The sequence below is a fragment of the Callithrix jacchus genome, chromosome 15 (genome assembly GCF_049354715.1).
Source record: "Callithrix jacchus isolate 240 chromosome 15, calJac240_pri, whole genome shotgun sequence".
Lineage (NCBI taxonomy): Eukaryota > Metazoa > Chordata > Mammalia > Primates > Cebidae > Callithrix > Callithrix jacchus.
In genome coordinates this window covers 51,148,417-51,169,062 of record NC_133516.1, presented here as the reverse complement: position 1 = coordinate 51,169,062, position 20,646 = coordinate 51,148,417, and the positions used below count along the sequence as shown (strand labels likewise).

Below are 20,646 nucleotides of genomic sequence, written 5' to 3'. Positions count from 1 at the left end.
CAACTTCCAGAAAACAAAATTACAAGAAATGTTTATCTTCACTCTTGTGAAGGAATTACTTTTTCCAAAACAGAGTTGCATGTGCTCCGTTTGATACCAAAGTGAAGATGGTCTTTAAAGACGCCCATCGTCCGGAGGGTTTTCCTGACATTGTTTTAATGCTATCTTTGCCCCTTTGAAGGTCGTGAAAGGCTGATTTCTTATCTTGCTTTAGAACTTTGGCAATTATAAAGTACATAATTCCACCTCATCACCTTCCCCTGCTCCCACCACTCTTTCTCCTTTCTTCTTCTTTTTTTTTAATTTTAAAGACTTGAGTTACCTTACAGATGTAGAAAAGAGAGAGAGGGCAAGGAACTGTGTCAGTGAACAGCACAAAAATGCTTTTTGATTTATAATTGTTCATCGTTTCGTCAGCAAGATGTGTTTAGGGCCGTCCCTATTTTTGTAAACACTTGGCAACAAAGATCCTGTGGTGTCCTAGAGCTCATTAGCAGCCCCTCTGAAAGGATCCTTTGATGTGGGTCCCTATTTTGCCTGGAGACAGAAGAAGGAAAATTGAATTTTTTCCTCCAGTCTAGTTTGTGGTGAGGATTCTATGTGATCACAATTCAGCAGCTCAAGATAGAAACTTCAGAAATGCCATTTTTGGGGACAGCTACCAATTAATTAATAAAACTTTTATGATTTGTCAGAGGAAGTCCTACATCCTTATTAAAGGGAAGCTTTTTTTCTTTCCTGCCTTGTAATGTGGCTATGGTAAACTCATTAAGTTCAACTCTGTGTGGCCATTTTTCTTCCCTGATAGGTAGATGTTGATGGTGGGGGGAGGAAAATCTGGGTAAAAAACAAAGGAAATTATCTCATCCAGTAGACTGCAAAACTCTTGGGGATAGAAGGAAGTCTGTAGAGGAAGTGGGTAGTATTGGGTAGAGAAGAGAAATGTCAAAGAAATTAAATATATCACAATAGGAACGGGAATAGTACCCTTTTGCCATAATATAACATAATAGCGTAGCCTTAGAAATGAGTCCATTGTCTGTAAATCAGTCCTATCTAAAGATACCGAATGTCTGAAGGAGTAGGAATATAATTTTATCCAAATGCAGTCCTGTGACCTGGATTCTCAGAGTGGCATTATGGTAATCTGAGGTCTCATTATAAATGATCCTGTTCTTAAAATTCAGGTATAGAGCCTCCTGAGAAGCAAGACTATCTTGTTATGTAGCTCTTTCAGGGGTCAGAAACTACAGCTCTTAGCAGGGGGTCTAAAATATTCCCAGACATACCAAGTTCCACTCCAGAGCATATTCTGTGTGTTCCACTGTGTTTGGTCCCACATTTGGAGTATGCAGGGAAGTTGCTACTACGAGAATGGAGGTTCCTGCAGACAGTTACTCTGTGTCACCCATGGAGAGAGTGCCCAGTAACTGTCAGGAGGCAGTGGGACGGGTGGTGGACACATATCATTGGCTGAGCAGAATTGTCAGATGTATTTATGCCATGGAACATTTAAACCAGAAGAAATCTTGTAAGTCACTTTGTCCCATCTCCTCATACTGTTACTGAAGAGATTAAAATCCAGAGAAGAGGAAGATTTTTTCTACGATTTCTAATCCCATTAGGGACAGGGCACAACCTGCATTCTCGATCTCCTGAGTCCTGAATCTATGCTCTGTCCACCCTTTGCCATTTGGGGCCCAGGGGATGTTTCTGCCTAACTTCCAACATCTCTGCATTCGTGCAGCCTGAGTTTCTTCTCATGCGTGCATGCATCTTGGAATAGAATGGTGGAGCTGCATCCAAATGAGATTCTGCTTTCTGTTCTGCGTGGCTTCTAATTGCTAGCAAAAGCCTGTGCACAGGTGCGCAAAAGACCCCAGGAAAAGAACTATCAGTCTTGTCTCTTATCACAAAAAGCTATAGTGCTAGGTGAAACCATACTAAGACATTTTCTCTTTGTTTCAAAAATATTGTGGCAATCTGAAAATACTAGTGAGCTCTCAGCTGAGGCCTATCTCAGGATCATAATTCAAATATGAGAATTACTTTTGTCCCTGAGGTAGATTCGGTGAAGCTCCAATTAAGACATTTTTCTTGCTTAATGTTGGAAACCTACAAAAATTTTCAAATGCAACTTTTTCCTAAACTGGAGAAGTAAACCTGAGTACAGTTAAACTATATATTAATATATGTTTATGTGACTTGGCAAGGTTGAGCAAATAATTTTTTACACCAATAACAGCAATCTAAGAAAAGGAAGGTATTGGGCATATTCCCTGTTTACTTGAGATTTTTTTTTTTTTTTCCTTAAAGGAAGCTTGTGTAGATGTGGCTGTAATGGTAAGCACACTCTTGTTGTCTTGTATTGGTTTATTTTCTCCTTTGGTTTTCTTTTCTTCCTTCCTTGTAAGTTGAAATGAACAATTCTGCAGAGATGGTACTTATTCTTTCAAGATCACGCTTTTGTACCATCATTTCTATTAGATGTTTCTAGATTCAGGTTTTCTAGTCAGGAGGGAAAGTAATCCAGAAGCTTGTCTTCTATAAAGAAGAATCTTTATCCTGTACAACAGTATGGTGTGGCTGAAAAGCCCAGTAGACAAGAGAGAGAGAACTGGACTCCCAGTCTAACTCTGCCCCTTACTGACAAGCTATGTGGTCTTTCCTATTCACTCCTCAGAATCCACGTTGATGAATGAAGGGATTAGACTAATGCTGAGGCTATTTTCCAGCTTAGAAATGCTCTGTAACTCTTAATTATTGGTAGTTACTTCCCTATTATCCAGATATATTACAGCTCTGTCTGTCATTCTGTTTACCTCCATCTGTCTCCCTCTTTCCCTTCCTTTTCTCCCTCCTTCTCTCCTTTCTCTCTCCCATCTTTCTTCCTTTCTACTGATATTTTCCTTTTCACATAGAAAGAAATTCAGGGCACAGACTACAATGACCCAGATGCCTGTAGAGCCACTGACAGTATCTGGACAGGGACAAACTGAGTAAGGCAAGGTTGGAAATGGAGAAATTACTGATGCCACTAACTGGAGTCAGACATTGAGATGCTGTCTAGGAAGAAATCAGGATCTGTGATAATGGATGCAACTCTTAGATTGAAATTTGACACTGCCCTCTTGGATTCCAAATTCTTTAAAAGTCAACACATATTCCCTGGGTATGTACTGCACCAGCAATATGTCAGGCTTGTGCTTACAGAGGTGAATAAGATGCAGCCACTATATTTATGAGGCCATGACTAGTTTGGGAATATAAATAGAACTCTCCAGTGACTCTTTGTAGCTCTTACAAGCTGAACTTTCAGTTCATTTGCTACTCACTCTTGGGGAGTATAGAAACTGTTAAGATAGGCTGGGCATAGTGGCTCACGCCTGTAATCACAGCACTTTGGGAGGCCGAGGCGGGCAGATCACTTGAGGCCAGGAGTTCAAGACCAGCCTGGCCAATGTGGTGAAACCCGATCTCTACCAAAAATACAAAAATTCGCTGGATGTGGTGGTGCATGCCTATGATCCAAGCTGCTTGGAAGGCTGAGGCAAGAGAATCACTTGAACCCAGGAGGCGGAGGTTGTAGTTTGCAGGCAGAGGTTGAGGCAGGATTGCACCACTGCACTGCAGCCTGGGCAACAGAATGAGACTCTATCTCAAAAAAAAAAAAAAAAAAAAAAAAAACTATTAAGACGAAATGACTGTAAGCAGTAGAGTTTAATTAATATGATTTTTAGGTCAAGGGATAAAATTGACAGGGGTATATCCAGGTAGGAATTGAATAATGGCAACTAAGACAAACAGTCACCCTAAAGCATTCAGAAGTCCACTATTAAAGGTTCTGTTTTTGATAGGCTCTATCCACACGAAACAGACAGAGAGGAAGTGTCGAGAGTGGAGTGTTAGCATGAACCTTTGCATGTAAATCCTACTTTGTCATTTACAAACTGAGTGGCCCCCTCTGGGCTTTTGATGGGGGTAACTAAAACTAGCTTTTCAACCTTAACGCAGTGGCTCATACCTTCAATTCCAGCACTTTGGAGGTTGAGACAGGAAGATCACTTGAGGCCCGGAGGTCACCACCAGCCTGGGCAACATAGCAAGACCCTATCTCTACAAAAATTTTTAAAATTCGGCAGGTACGGTGGTGAGCTTCTGTAGCCCCAGCTACTTGGGAGGTTGAAGCAGGAAGATCACTTGAGCCCAGGAGTTCGAGGCTGCAGTGAGCTATTAATTGTGCCACTGCACTCCAGCCTAGGTGACAGAGCAAGACCCTGTCTCTAAAAATAAAATCAAATATATAAAAACTACCTTTTAACAAATCTCTCCCTATCTCTCTTTCCCCCACCCTTCCTAGCCTCTAGTATTTGTTAAATGATGCAAAATTCTGGTGAGACAGGTGAAATAAGTTCTAGTGTTCTTTAGCACTACAGGGTGACTGTAGTTAGCAATAATTATAGTTTCAAATAGGAGGATATGAATGTTCCTAACACAAAGAAATAATAACTATTTGAAATGATAAATATACTAATTACCCTGATCTAATGACTATAGATGCTATGTACTGAAACATCACTATTATCAATTTAGAAATAAAACTACATTTTAATGTTATTGAGGGGGTTAGAGCTAGTATCTGGCACTGAAGTACCTAATAAGTGGCAGTCACTTTTGTTTAATAATGTTATTATACAACTATCCCAAATATGGCAAATGATGACAGTGGTGTCACAGAAATATTTAGACACCATCGGAAGATTGAGTGTACAAATGATGAATGGGGTAATCTTTTTTCAGAGTCTGTAATGTTCACAATAATATAAATAGGAACCAGTTATTCATTAGCCCACATTTGGATCTCTCTGCATCTTGACAGTGTCTGAATATCCCATCAGCCTGCTGTCATTTGGACACGTGAGATCACTTGACTCTGCACTTTGTCTGGATTTCACTGCGTGAAAGTTCACAAATAAGTAATCGCAGTATGTCCATTGCAGTCTTTGGTCCTGTAAGTGTTCATCTTTTGGTCCTGCAGGTCAAGTGTTCATTTTTTTAGGAACCTTTTTCTCAACCACTTTAGGGACATGGACCCAATACAAATCTGGGTCCAGGAAGTTATAGAAAGTCTTCCTGAAAAGACTCTCATTAAAACATTTTGTCTGTGTTTGTGTGGGGAAGGGTTCGCAAGCTTCTCTAACATCATTAGTAGACCTGCACAAGGTCTCAGCTTAAGAATTACCGTCCTAAGTGAGCTGTGCGTGTCTTTCAGAGAAATGGTGAGAAACTACTTGGCCTTTGTGTGTGATGCCTGTCTAAGTCCATTTTGTGCTGCTTCCACAGGGTAACTGCAACTCAGTAATTTACAAAGAGCAGAAATTTATTTTTCACAGTGTGAGGTTAGGATATCTAAGATAAAGGGACTGGCACTCAATTTGGTAAGGGCCATCTTGCTGTATCCTCACATAGCAAAAGGCAAAAAGGCAAGCTTGCCAAATGCTGCATGAAGCCTATTTTATAAGGGCTTTAATCCCATTATGGAGAGAGCAGCCTTTAAGGCTTAATCACCTCCTAAGGCCCTGCCTCTTAATACAACAGATATTGGCAACACCTGAATTTTGGAGGGGCTACAAACCATAGCAATGCCCAAAAAACAAGGTTTTCTGGAACTCTAGCACCCAGTTGTATTTGAGCCTGACAGAAATGTGGTATCCCAGAATTGACACAGGCTCTATGGAAGGTATTTAGAATGTAAGAGCAAACCTTGCCACCTCCTCTCCTGCAGCTATTTATACTGATCCTTTGGGAGCAGGAATCATACCTTTAGCAACAACCAGGTGCAGAGGAGGCAGGTTCCCTCTTGGAACTTGGCCTTGTGTTGAGTTGAGAGTAAGGTCACTCTAGTGGGACCTGAAAGTAATTGCTCTGTTCACCATTAGAACAGTCATCGGTTTTAGGGGATTCACCTGTAATTCTGCAGAGATTTTTTTTTCAGTAACCACTGCATTTGAGTTGGAAGAATAGGAGGCTGTTCATGGTAACTGCACATCTCCAAGTACCCACCTCGAGGTGCAGACATCTCTCTTCGTTAGAACAAGGACTGAGGTTCAAGGAGACCCTTGGATCTCATCCTGCTTTACAATATTCTTTTTTCCTTCTTTTTAAAAGAAACCATTGATCAGTGATACTTTTAAATATTATATATGAAAAAGAGGACTATGGTGTCTTCCCAATTTTTATAAAATGAATATACAACTTTTTTATATTCAACAGGTGTTTATTGAGTAGCCTCTTTTGCCAAGTGCATGTTATAAGCTGGAAGTACAGTGGTTAGCAAGACAAAGTACCTAGAGGCAGATATTAAATAACAAAGTACATCATTATTTAATCACAATTGTGAAAAGCAATACAACAAAGAACCATAGAGAACTAAAAGACAATAACATTCATAATAAGAGCTATGGAACCCAAAGCTATTTGAGACACTCTATGTGCATCAGCTCATTTAAACTTCATAGTATAGCACCAGTATTACCTCCATGATGCAGATCAGGAAACCAGGTAACAGAGAGATAAGTTGTCTGCCCATGATGGTGACACTAGCAAAGCATCTAAGCAATGATTTGAACCCTGGGTGGTCTGACTGCAAGGTCTTCACCCATAACCACTGCACAATAGCTCCTGTGAAAATATGACTTTTAGAACAAGATCACATCCTCTGCAAAAACATCGATGGAACTGGAGGCCATTATCCTTAGCAAACTAATGCAGAAAACCAAATATCATATGTTCTCACTTATACGTGGGAGCTAAAGAATGAGAACACATGGACATAAAGAGGGAAACAACAGACACCAAGGCACGTTTGAGGGTAGACGGTGGGAGGACGGAGAGGATCAGAAAAAATAACCATCAGGGACTGTACTATGCTTAGTACCTGTGTGATGAAATCAGCTGTACACTAAACCCCATGACATGAGTTTACCTGTATAACAAACCTGTACATGTACTCCTGAGCCCAAAAGTTTTTTTAAAAAATGAAAAAATGACTTATAATCTATGTTTTTAGACATGAGTTGGGTTAGTCAGGCACTTTCCCCTCTTCATGCCTTGAACTGGAAAGGAGATCTTACAGAGGAAGATGGTGTGGCTGGGGCCCAGGGAGTAAGAGAAATTAACACAAGACCAGAAGAGTGGGCAGGAACCAGGCAGTGCAGGGCTTCGTAGGCTGCCTCAGGGATGGGAGCTTTTTTCTGATTGAATTAGGTTCAATCAGAACCTAATTGGTTGGCTCTAAAGCTAAACTGCCTTGTCAAAAATCCCCTCTCCAGAGACTTGCATGCCTGTGATATGAAGACACTGAGGGGTGTTCTCCTGAGCTGGCTGGATTATTTCACATCAATTTAATACTGTGGATATGGAGAGCAGCTTGCCTGGGGATATTTCATCTGTTTTGCTGACTTTTCCCATGGATGTCTCTCCCAAGCCAAAACATTTTCCACCTTGTTAGAGGCCTGCAGAACTATATTTTCCTTTTTTTTAAATTATACTTTAAGCGCTGGGATGCATTCATTTTCCTTAATGGCTCATGTAGCTACATCAATCCTGTGACAGATTCAGTAATGAATAGCATTATGGCTACTGCTGTGTGCCAGGCATTGTGCTGGGTGCTTTCCATGAATTCTGTTGCCTCCTCCACTCTTTGGGACAAATACTGTCATTATCCATATTTTTCAGATAAACAGACTTAAAGGAATTAATTGGTTTGCCCAAAGTGCCACCAGCAAGTGTCTAGAGTTAGGTCTCGCACACAGGTTTGCCTGATTCCAAAGTCCATACTTAACGTTCCACTTTGTCACCTCCCCACATGTGGAACTTCTTATTCTAGGGATGCAAAAACTGTCCAAAGTTAATGATAGAACTGATTATAAATCTCAGGTTTTTCCAGGTTACTGGAAACCAAAAAAAAAAAAAAACAAAAAAAAAAACACTCGGGTTTGACATTAAGTTTCATTTTCTAGGCTAATAGTTAAATATCAAAGGAAAAAAAAAAAAAAAAGAAAATGAAAGGAAACTGAATAGAACACCATGGACTTTCACCATGAGCTGAAGCAGGCTTGCAAACATCTTACAGGTTTACCAGCCCACAGACCCGCTGAGTCAGTCACATTGGCATAAACAAAGGAATCTAAAGCAAATGGCATGGTGGGCCGGGGGGAGGCACATGGGGATCTGTGTTTAGGTGTTAACCTATAAGAAGTCTGGGAGAGAGAACTAAGGGGCAGAGAAAAATAGTTTTAATATGTATTGGGTGCTTACTGTGTGCTGAGCACTATGCTAAGTTATGTGTAGCTATTCACTAATTTGGTTTTGTTGGTGTTTTTTAACTTTTAGTTTCAGGGGTACATATGCAGGTTGGTTCTGTAAATAAATTGGGTATCATGGGGATTTGTTGTACATATTATTTTGTTACCCAGGTAATAAGCATAGTACTCAATAGGTAGATTTTCAGTCCTCACCCTCCTCCTACCCTCCACCCTCAAGTATGGCCTGGTGTCTGTTGTTCTCTTCTTCGTATTCATGTGTACTCAATATTTAGCTCCCACTTATAGATGAGAAGGTGCAGTGTTTGGGTTTCTGTGCCTTCATTAGTTTGCTTATGATTATGACCTCCAGCTCCACCTGTGTTGGTGCAAAGGACATGATCTCACTTTTTTATGGCTGCATAGTATTCCATGGCATATATGAGCCACATTTTCTTTATCCTACCATTCATGGACTTTTAGGTTGATTTCATGTCTTTGCCATCGTGTTTGTTTGTTTTTGTTTTTTGAGACAGAGTCTCACTCTGTTGCCCAGGCTTGAGTGCAATGGCACAATCTTGGCTCACTGAAACCTCTGCCTCCTAGGTTCAAGCATTTCTCCTGCCTCGGCCTCCCAAGTAGCAGGGATTATAGACATGTGCCACCATGCCCAACTAGTTTTTTGCATTTTTGGTAGAGAAGAGATTTCACCATGTTGGCCAGGCTGGTCTCAAACCCCTGACCTCAGGTGATCCACCTGCCTTGGCCTCCCAAAGTGCAGGGATAACAGGCGTGAGCCACCACACCCGGCCAAGCCATTGTGGGTATTCACTCATTTGATCCTCACAACTTCTGTAACAGGAACTTGGTCATGTTACAGATAAATACCAGTGCAAAAGCCTTTTAGATTCTTTCTCATTTTTCCGTTTTTGCCCTACCCACTCCAGTCTAGTCTCCTCACAGTAAGCAGACTTATTTTTTATAAATAGCCCCAGATTATCTTCTCCATGCCTAAAAGCCTCCATTGGCTTTTTGCTGCATTTGAAACAACTTCCATACTTCTTACTAGGGCCTACAATGCAGTGAATGATCCCAGCCCGGTGGTTTCAGACTTCTGCAGGCATGAGAGTGACCTGGAAGGCTGTGAACACACAGATTGCCAGCTGCCACTCGGTATTCCTAACAGGCTCCATTTGATGCTGCTGGAAGTCCTAAGACCACACTTGGAGAACCACTGATGATCCCCTCATTAACTCTGAACTTGTCTCTTGTTCTCTCCCTCTTGGTGACCAAGCTCCAGCCACCATTGTTGCCTTTTTTTTTCCCTTAAACTGTGCATTCTCTAGGGTGACTAAGAAAAAGTCACCCTAGAGAATAGGGTGACTTCACCCCCAAGGGAAGTTATAATTAGTTCTTGAGGGGTAAAGAAAATCTTAGGTATTACAATAGTTTTCAGCCCTTCAAAACTCAGTTCTCAGTCAGGCGCACTAGCTCACACCTGTAATCCTAGCACTTTGGGATGCTGAGGTGCACAGATCACTTGAGTTCAGGAGTTCAATATCAGCCTGACCAACATAGTAAAACTTATGTCTTCTAAAAATACAAAAATCAGCCAGATGTGGTGGCACGTGACTGTAATCCCAGCTACTTGGGAAGCTGAGGCTGGAGAATCACTTGAACCTGGGAGGTAGAGATTGCAGTGAGCTGAGATCACACCACTGCACTCCAGCCTGGGTGACAGAGTGAGACTCTGTCTTAAAAAAAAAAAGAAAAAAAGAAGGCTTAGTCCTACCCAACAGATAAGATATAAAGTATATCTGCAGTATTAACATTTCATGGGGGAGGAGGGTATTGTGGGGAAAAATGTCTAGCGAGACTCCTTAACAATGCAATAATGGACTGGGTATGGTGGCTCACACCTGTAATCCCCACACTTTGGGAGGCTAAGGCAGAAGGATCACTTCAGCCCAGGAGTTTGAGGCCACAGTGAGCTATGAGTTATGCCATGAGCTATGAGCTGTGGTCACACCACTGCACTCCAACTTGGGTAACAGAGTGATACACTGTCTCTAAGATGCTATAAATAAAATAAAGGAGTCAGGAAAGGGCTATTTGAGGTGGTAACATCTAATCAGAGATAGTAATGATGACAGGTCAGCCTTGGCAGATCTGAGAAAACCATATTCCAGACAGGGGCCAACAGGTGCAAAGACCCTGCAGCAGAACATGCTTGGATGAAGACATTGTTGCAAAACTTTTTCTTTTTTTCATTATTGCACTCTTTTTTTTCTTTTTCTTTTCAAGACAAAGTCTTGCTCTCTTGCCCAGGCTGAAATGCGGTGGCACGGTCTTGGATCACTGCAACCTGCGCCTCCCAGGTTCAAGCGATTCTCCTGCCTCAGTCTCCCAAGTAGCTGGGATTACAGGCACATGCCACCATGCCTGGCTAATTTTTGTATTCTTAGTAGAGATGGCGTTTCACCATATTGGCCATGCTGGTCTTGAACTCTTGATCTTGTGATCCACCCACCTTGGCCTCCCAAAGTGCTGGGATTACTGGCCCAGCCTGCTCTGTCTAAAAGTAACAACTCTCCACATCACATTAGTCTGTATTCTTGTTTTCACGGTACTTAACATGACCTGAAGTCACCCTGTGTGTTGCTTGATTTGCTTGTTTTCTGGCTCTCTCCTTCGCTGGGAAGTCGTTGAGAAAGGCGTACTTGACTCTCTGGTTTCTGTCACTGCTCAGTCTCCAGAGCTTATTATAAAGTCTGGAACACAGTAAGAGCTTGATGAATATTTGTGAATATGTGAATGAGTGTTAATCACACAGTGGATAAAGCGGTGGAGCTAAGATTTGGACTCAGGTGCTCAGACTTCAAATCCCCTATTTAGCAGCTGCCGAAACCCAAGGGTCATTGAGTGAAGGTACCCAGCAGGAAGAATGCTGCCACAGTTAACTGGGCCTACAGATGGCAGTGCTCAACCTCTGAGTTATCCAAAAGGCACAGCAAAGAAAAAATGTTTTTCCTAAATTCCCCCAGATCATTTAATTCCAGTCTCACAATTTTATTTATTTATTTATTTTGGTAGAGATAGGGTCTCACCATGTTGCCCAGGCTGGACTTGAACTCCTAGGCTCAAGCAATCCACCTGCCTCCGCCTCCCAAAGTGTGCTGGGATTTATAAGCGTAAACCACCACACCTGGTCTCCCCACCATCTTATTTTCTCCCCTGGCTATCACAACCAGGAATAAGAGAGGGAGGAGGACCTCAGTGGTGATTTTATTCTAAGGATTATGAGTAATATCATCAATTTTACAAATGAAGAAACTGGGGCTCAAAAAGCTAATTAAATATCTAAGGCCACATAGCCAGAAATGAAAGACGTGAAGCCAGCCTGCTTTGTCTTCTGGAGCCTCTCCTTGAGGCTGACATACCCTATCACAGGTCCATTATCCCAAGAGTGTTAGCCATATCCAGTGGCCAGCACACTTTAGACATTTTTGTCACTGTAGAGAGATCTGTTAGAAATGGATGCAAGAGATTGTCTCGTTTTTAGCCTTGCCTCTGCTCTCTTGGGAAAGTGGGAAGGTTACTTTAAATGACATTATCTCATGATCTATAAATAAAAGAAAAATAATTTCTGGCCATTTCAATTATGGCATAAGTTTTAATCATCTGACAACCACCCTCACCCTCTCCCCAACAAAAATGTGTAGTCACTACTTTATTCTCAAGAGCCTGGCACAGAGTAGGTGCTCAAAAACTAGTCATTCATGGTCTGGCAAGGTGACTCATGCCTGTAATCCCAGCACTTTGGGAGGCCAAGACGGGCAGATCACAAAGTCAAGAGTTTGAGACCAGTCTGGCCAACATAGTGAAACCCCATCTCTACTAAAAATACAAAAATTAGCTGGGCATGGTGGCGCATGCCTGTAATCCCAGCTACTTAGGAGGCTAAGGCAGGAGCATCACTTAAACCCGGGAGGAGGAGATCACAGTGAGCCGAGGTCATGCCACTGCACTCCAGCGTGGCGACAGAGGGAGACTCCATCTCAAAAAAAAAAAAAAAAAAAGTCATCCACTGGAAAGCAAACAAAACAATGAATGAAGCCAGCAAAATGGACCATGTTCACAATTTGATAGAAGTTGGGTATTTTATTATGTAATCAGAAGAAGGAAATGATAAAATAGAGTAATTGCCAATTATAGAGAATAAACAGTCCCAGTTGCCACCTATGCAGCTTTAATTAATAGCTTACTCCTGTGTGCAGAAGAGGTGCCTATGAATTTCTGTAGCAACTAAGCAGAACTCAAATTGTCTGTAACACAAAGACATTATAATAGAACACACTGAAAGTTCTACAAGTATTTATAATCCTCAGCCAAAATATTTATGGAAATCTGGGGATGATCTGGCTCATTTCACTTTTCCAGGTCCATATCTTTTTCTCCACCTTCCATTCCTGTCTGCACCATGGGATTCCCTTTTCTTGTTTAAGTAAATCATTTCTCTTTGATGAAAGTCTTGCTTGCTCCAGTGCATTAAAGCCTCTAGGACTCTGACAGTAGTGGGAATAGTTCACAAGCCAGAAAAACCAGAGCTTTTATCTCCAGGACTGTTGCAGAATTCTCCAACTTTTTAAAACGTGTGCATTTTTGTCATTGTCTACAGTCTAATAAAAGCCTTCAGGGACTGGCAGACTGAACCATCGAGGCAGCCAAGACCATAATGATGGAGCACTGCAAATTCCCAAAAGCATCCCTAGGTTGGGAGAGCTGCATTCAGTTTACAGTTCTGGTTTAATGTGATGGAAGCCTTCCCACTATAAAAGGCACAAGATGAAGCATTGCATACGGGAAATGGCTTGTATTTTAGTTTGGTATTTTTTAACTCTGCTTTTTGGTGAATGTTCTTGTTGAGGACCAGGAGATGGTTTAGGGCAATAGAAAAAAGGAGCTCCTGGCTGGGCACGGTGGATAATGCCTGTAATCCCAGCACTTTAGGAGGCCAAGGTGGGAGGATTGTTGGAGCCCAGGAGTTTGAGACCAGCCTGGGCAACATTTTAAGACCCCGTCGCTAAAAAAAAAAAAAAAAAAAACGAAGGTTGAAGTTAGCCAGGCGTGGTGGTACTACTCAGCTGGCTACTTGGGAAGCTGAAGTGGGAAGATCATTTTAGCCCAGGAGTTCAAGGCTGCAGTGAGCCATGATCACACCACCACCCTCCAGCCTGGGTGATGGAGTGAGACCCCTGTCTCAAAATAAATCAAGAAAGGAACTGCCGTCTGGAGTCTTGTCTCATTTACGTCTGTGACCACAAGAGAGGAAGAAGTCCCTGGGGAGTCATACAGGTATGATACTTGATCTTGGTCTCCCTTTAACTAGCCAGTGACTTCAGGCAAGCCATGTGCTCTCTCTGAATAGCTACTTCTTTGGGCCTCAGTGATCTCATCTGTAAAATGGGGGTATAACATTTCTGGCACATCAAGACCCCTTGTAAAGTTCAAAAGAGGAAATTTAGAGCTGAAAGCACTTTGAAAATTTAAGACACCCCAGAGAGGTGAGGTGATGATGGGACATTCAGACCAGGTTTGTATGTGGCCAGACCTGCCTGCCCCCTTCTCTTCTGCAAGGTCTGGGGACAGAGTGGAACCTGCTCACCACCTGCCTAACACCTGAACATGGCATTTGAGAGCATTCACCATGAAGGACTCTGTATCAATTGCTTGATTTTTATTAGTGAAAAGTATGATGACATTATCAATAATTATTAATATACCATTTCTGGAGTATGTACTCTGCTAAGCATTTTATATACCTTATCTCACGTGAGCCGCCCAGCCCTGGGAAGTGAGTGTGCTGTTAGTATCTCCATTTTCAGACAAGAAAACCAAGGGTCAAGAGAAGTGAGGTAACCTGTATAAGGCCACACAGGTAGTATAGAGCAGAGCTGGGGCTTAAGTCCAAGTCTGTGCTCTTGACCCTCACACTTCTTAAATAATACACCATACTTTAAAAAGTAATATGCCGGGTGCAGTGGCTCACGCCTGCAATCCCAGCACTTTGGGAGGCCGAAGCAGGTGGATCACAAGGTCAGGAGTTCATGACAAGCCTGACATACATGGTGAAACCTCATCTCTACTAAAAATACAAAAATTGGTGGCACACACCTGTAATCCCAGCTACTCAGGAGGCGGAGGCAGGAGAATTGCCTGAACCTGGGAGGCAGAGTTTGCAGTGAGCCAAGATCATGCCATTGCACTCGAGCCTGGGTGACAGAGTGAGACTTCATCTAAAAAAAAAAAAAAATTAATAATTTGGAATACTAACAGTACACTAGGCAAAATTATCTCCATTTTACAGCAGCTACTCAGAGAGGAGACATGGCTCACCTAAAGTCACCAGCTAGTTAAAGGGCAAGCCAGGATCAGTATCATCATACCTGTGTGACTCCCTGGGGGCTGCTCCCAACCACTGCCCTGCACCGAGGGGCTGAACAGTATTATCCCTTACCTAAAGGCAAGAGTGATTAAAATTTTAAATTCTGGAATTTCATGACCCTTCAATGAGTTTGCATAATTCCCTGTTCAGGACACTTTTACCAGAAGCACCAACACTTTTTAATGACACCACTCCACCTTCCCCACCCTTCAGAAATACTGTTCAAGAGCAAGTCTAAGAAACAGCTTTGAGACAGGGACACTGGGGAAAATATTTGGTTCCCTGGATACGAACTCAAGTGTTGGGTGAGATTTCCTCTCACAAGACACGTCCCTTCTGATGGAGGCAGAACGAAACTGAGATTAGAATAGAGCAGAAACAGAAGTGGGAGAAACTTGCCGACAGAGCATAATGACATGTGCTCAAATCTGCTTGTGAATGAAAAAGCTAGAAACGTCTTCCACCGGTGCTTTAAGGTCATGGCAGCCTCCTTCAGCAGGGAAAAGATTCCAGAAAGATAGCAGCAATACTACTGAGAGGCATCTAGCAATTAAGGGGCAAAAGAGGCCGGGTATGGTGACTCACACCTATAATTCCATAATCCCTGCACTTTGGGAGGCTGAGGGAGGAGAATCACTTGAGCCCAGGAATTCAAAACCAGCCTGGGCAACATAGTGAAACTCTCTCTCTCTCTCTCTCTCTCTCTCTCTCTCTCTCCACGTGTGTGTGTGCGTGTGTGTGTGTGTGTGTGTACATATACATATATATATAAAAGAGGCAGCTGGGTGCAGTGGCTCATGCCTGTAATCCCAGGACTTTGGGAGGCCAAGGCAGATGGATCACAAGGTCAGGAGTTCGAGACCAGTCTGACCAGAATGGTGAAACCCCATCTCTACTAAAAATACAAAAATTAGCCAGGTGTGGTTGTGTGCATCTATAATCCCAGCTACTTAGGAGGCTGAGGCAGGAGAATCGCTCAAACCTGGGAGGTGGAGGTTGCAGTGAGCCAAGATCACACCATTGCACTCCAGTCTTGGTGGCAGAGCAAGACTCCATCTCAAAAAACAAAAGCGGGGCCGGGTGCAGTGGCTCACGCCTATAATCCCAGCACTTTGGGAGGCTGAGGCGGGTGGATTACGAGGTCAAGAGATTGAGACCATCCTGGTCAACAAGGTGAAACCCCGTCTCTACTAAAAATACAAAAATTAGCTGGGCATTGTGGCGCACGCCTGTAGTCCCAGCTACTCGGGAGGCTGAAGCAGGAGAATTGCTTGAACCCAGGAGGCAGAGGTTGCAGTGAGCCGGGATCGCCCCATTGCACTCCAGTCTGGGTAACAACAGCGAAACTCCATCTCAAAAACAAAAAAAAGGGGGGGGGGGCGGGGCAAAAGAAAACATAATGTTGTATACCTTGAATTTATACAATTTTTTTTTTTAAAGACAAAGGAGTCACTCAGCTGCCATTGGGACCTACAAAGTACAAATGGGTAGAAACCTCAGAAGTAGAGCAAATGGAAGTGAAGGAAAATTGACTCATTTGTTCATTCCACAAATATTTATTGAGCCCCATGATGAGCTAGGCACTGTATTAGGGGTTAGGAAAATGCCAGGAAATGAAACAAATCTCTGCATTTGTAGAGCTTACGTTCCAGTGGCAAAAGAGCTGGAAAGGCAAATGACACAGAGGCATCGATATGAGAGTTGCCATCCAAACTCAGGAGACTTTCATCAGTGAGCTACACGCTGCAGATTTCTTGAATTATAATAATAAACTTTTTTAACTTTTAAGTTCGGGGGGATACATGTGAAGATTTGTTACACAGGGAAACTTGTGTCACAGGGGTTTGTGGTACAGATTATTTCGTCAGCCAGGTATTAAGGCCAGTACCTAATAATAAATTATAACAAATCCCAGCACTTTGGGAGGCGGAGGTAGGCAGATCACCTGAGGTTGGGAGTTTGAGACCAGCCTGGCCAATATGGGGAAATCCCGTCTCTTCTAAAAATACAAAAATTAGCTGGGCATGGTGATGCATGCCTGTAGTCCCAGCTACTATAGGGAGGCTGAGGTATGAGAATTGCTTATACCTGGGAGGCAGAGGTTGCAGTGAGACGAGATTGTGCCACTGCACTCCAGCCTGGGTAACAGAGTGAGAGTCTGTCTCAAAAAATAAAAATAAAAATAAATAAATTATAACAGTCACCTTTATGTTGGCCTCTGTTCACCATGTTCTGTGCACAACCCTGGTAGGTATTAGTAAATCTATTTTAGAGATTTAAAATAGTAAGTTCTACTAAAGTTAAGTAAGCCAGACTTCAAACACAAGTCTCTAAATCTGAAGCCTCTCTTCCCTCATCTTTACCATGTGGTCTCTCAATGGCTTCCACATCCTGAGTGGTCAGACCATCACTTTCTCCACTGGTATGCTGGTAAGTGTTTCTCAGCTGTTATCGTAACGTGGTCCTGATCCACATCTCAAGGAAAGGTTCTGAGATCTCTAGCAAGAAAGAACTTAGGATGAGTTCATAGAAAGTGAAAGCAAGTTTATTAGAGAAGTAAAGAAACAAAAGAATGGCTACTCCATAGGCAGAGCAGTACCGAGGGCTGATAGATGGCTATTTATGATTATTTCTTGATCATATGCTAAACAAGGGGTGGATTATTTACGAATTTTCTAGGAAAGGGGCAGGCAGTTCCCAGAACTGAGGGTTCCTCCCCTTTTTAGTTTACATAGGTTAACTTCTGGATGTAGCCATGGCATTTGTAAACTGTCGTGGCACTGGTGGGAGTATCTTAAAGCATGCTAATACATTATAATTAGCGTATAATGAGCAGTGAGGACCACCAGAAGTCATTTTCATCACCATCTTGGTTTTGGTGGGTTTTGGCTGGCTTCTTTGCTGCATCCTATTTTATCACCTGAGTCTTTATACCTGTATCTTGTGATACCAGCCCTGCTGACCTCCTATCTCATCCTGTGACTAAGAATGCCTAACCTCCTGGGAATGTGTCCCGTAGGTCTCAGCCTTATTTTACCCAGGTCCCATGCAAGATGGAGTCACTCCAGTGTGAACACATCTGACACAACCAGCTCTGGAAAAGAAGGGCACTAATTTGTAGCACTTGCCATTTTCTGTGGTGTAAATATTCTCACCTTGACTGACTTACTGATTTGGGAAAAGAAGAGCGGTCGCATAGCATTAAATGGTGTTACTTCCATGCAGATTCCATAACCACAAGAGCAAAGATCATAGTAAATGTAGTAAAACAGTTGGAAAGTGAAGAGTTGTGTTACCTTTGCTTTTAATGCAATTTATTTCATTGTAAGTTTATGTACTTTAAAACTTGTTGTACCTTACAACCAGCTTGAAATTGGGACAGTGGGCTTTCATGAGGGGCCAAGAGCCAGCTCTCCACCACCATTTCTCTCTCAAAGGATTCTTTCCTCTCACTTGTGTTGCCTGGTGCTTGCCAAGGAATACATTTTTGAGTCTTTTTTCATATTTCTGTGTTATCCTGACCTGTGGCTTCCACTTTTGTTTTGTTTTAATCTTTGAATCCCACATTGGCTTCAAAAAGAGTCTGAATCCCCTTTGAAAACATAGCCTGCATTAGGTGACAAGGAAATTTCTTGACTAAATATTAGAAGCCTCTAAGTTGAGAGGAAATATTTCTTCTGTGACAGTGAAACAAGTCCTGGATGTTAAGATTAAGAATTTTTCTATATGTCCAAAATGAGTTTGACTTTTCTGTTTTTACAATTTGGTGACTCCTTTTTAAAACCCTTACCCAAATATGATGTTTCTACCAACAAATCAGAGATATGCTACGACTCTAAACCTAATACAATCCATTTGTTTTAATTATAAACTCCCTAAGAAGGACTTATTTCAGCCTCCACCTATACATGAGTCACAAAGAATAAAGAAACTTGGAAAAGCATAAATCAGAGACATTCTAACAGGCTTGATGAAAAATGGAAACATGAAAACCCTGACAGTAAGCATGTGCTCCAAAATTAGTGTAAAATTGATTAATGTTGCTAATTCTTAGGTTCTCAGAGGATGTATGTGATTTGTTTGCTTTATGGGTGGTTTCTATTGAGCCCAAGATTTCTAAATGTATTATACTGTGAATAGACAGTATCTAGAATATCTAAATTACAAGTAGTGCAGTTCATTTTCAATATCTCTTCACACACGTTACACTTGAGACTTTTAAGTTTTTGAAAGACGCAGTACTTTTTCACTCCTTCCTACAGGTTGTTTTTCATGGGAAAGGAGAAAACTGACAGTTGGCAAAGCAAAAAGTTTCCAAACCACAGGGTGTCTGCTACTTGCATAATCACTGAAGCCAAAATTTCCATTTTCTACAAGGCTACAGGAGAACTTTCATTTCTGGTTAACCTGAACTGCAGATGAAAATGAAAATCCCCTCACCCCCAACCCACAGACTGTGCTCTCAGCTTTTCTTCATTCCATTTTTGTGACTTTTCCTGTTTACAGTATCTGTGCCCTCCCTTTTTTTTTTTTTTTTTTGACTCATTGATACTGTACCATGATGTCTAAAAATACAGCCTAACAAGTGGTTTTAAGCAGAGAGGCTGTTTCTTTCTGGAGAGGAACAGCAGAAATATCCTGCATGTTTTTCTGAAAATAAATGTTAGACATTCTCTTCTTGATGCTTAATATGAGTTTCTAATTGGAGAAGCACAGTCAGAATATAAAGAGAATCTTGCTTTTCACTGCAGTTTCTTCCATGTAGATATATGCCCTGATTTTTTCCCTCTCATGTTGTTTGTTGAGCATCTTTTTGAGCTGGCCCGGCCCCATGTGAACTGTGGGACCTCAGGCAAGTTAGTCTCAACCTCATGGAATCTCAGATTGTGGAAACTATCTGCTTCACAGGGTAGGTTTGAGAGCTCAATGGAGAAAATGTATGTAAACATGCATGACATAAATAAAGCCATCAACACATATTAACTTGCACTTTATGTACGTAAAAGAAAAGGTATCCTGACCCAAGACATGATCTGGTCACAATCAGTTAAGTGTTAGACTTTACCACTTTCTTTCCCCAGCTTTGGACATCTGAACAGCTTAAAATGGTGGTTGTAAGTTAGTCTGTTGATTATCACTGGGAAAATCAGATTGAATGAATCCCCAGCTATTAGGTTTTTGGGTCTCTCCAGGGTTTAACTGGTGGATTGATTTTTAACTTAAATTTGACAGCTTGGTGTCTTAATAATGCAGAAGAGGCTGTGCATGATGGCTCATGCCTATAATCCCAGCACTTTGGGAGGCTGAGGCAGGAGAATCGCTTGAGCCCAAGAGTTCAAGACTAGCCTAGGCAACACAGGGAGACCCTGTCTCTACAAAAAAAAAAAAAATGTAATTAGCCAGGTGTGATGGTGTATACCTGTAGTTCCATCTACTTGGGAGGCTGAGGTGGGAGGATTGCTTAAGCCCAGGAGGCTGAAGCTACAGTGAGCTATGGTCGTACCACTGTACTCCAGCATGGGTGATACAGAGAGACCTTGTCTCAAATAATAATAATCTAGGAAAACTTTTTTCCTGGGAAAAATAAGCACCTAAGCAACTTTAGATAACCATTTCTGGAGAACAGGATAGTATTCAAGAGCTTAGACATTATTTCCACTAAAGTAGTACTCACAGCACTAGGGTAAGGGTAAACTGGTAATACATGTCAAGCACTTAGCACGGACCCTAACACCTAACCTATGCTCAATAGTGTATTACTGATGATACGATTATCATCTGTGCTTCTAAGGTTTAGTTTATAATAAGTTCAACCTCCCTTAATATAAGAGGCAAAGCTAAATAGACTGATTTTTATCCTTCGCATTTCATAGGGGCAGAAACTGAGATTTAGAGAGA

General features: G+C 41.9%; 1 protein-coding gene across 6 annotated transcripts in view; it reads left to right on the top strand.

Annotated features, from left to right (window-relative positions):
* Positions 1 to 20,646, top strand: part of FRMD4B (FERM domain containing 4B) — a 364,340-nt gene that overhangs the window by 189,632 nt on the left and 154,062 nt on the right. The window lies entirely within an intron of this gene.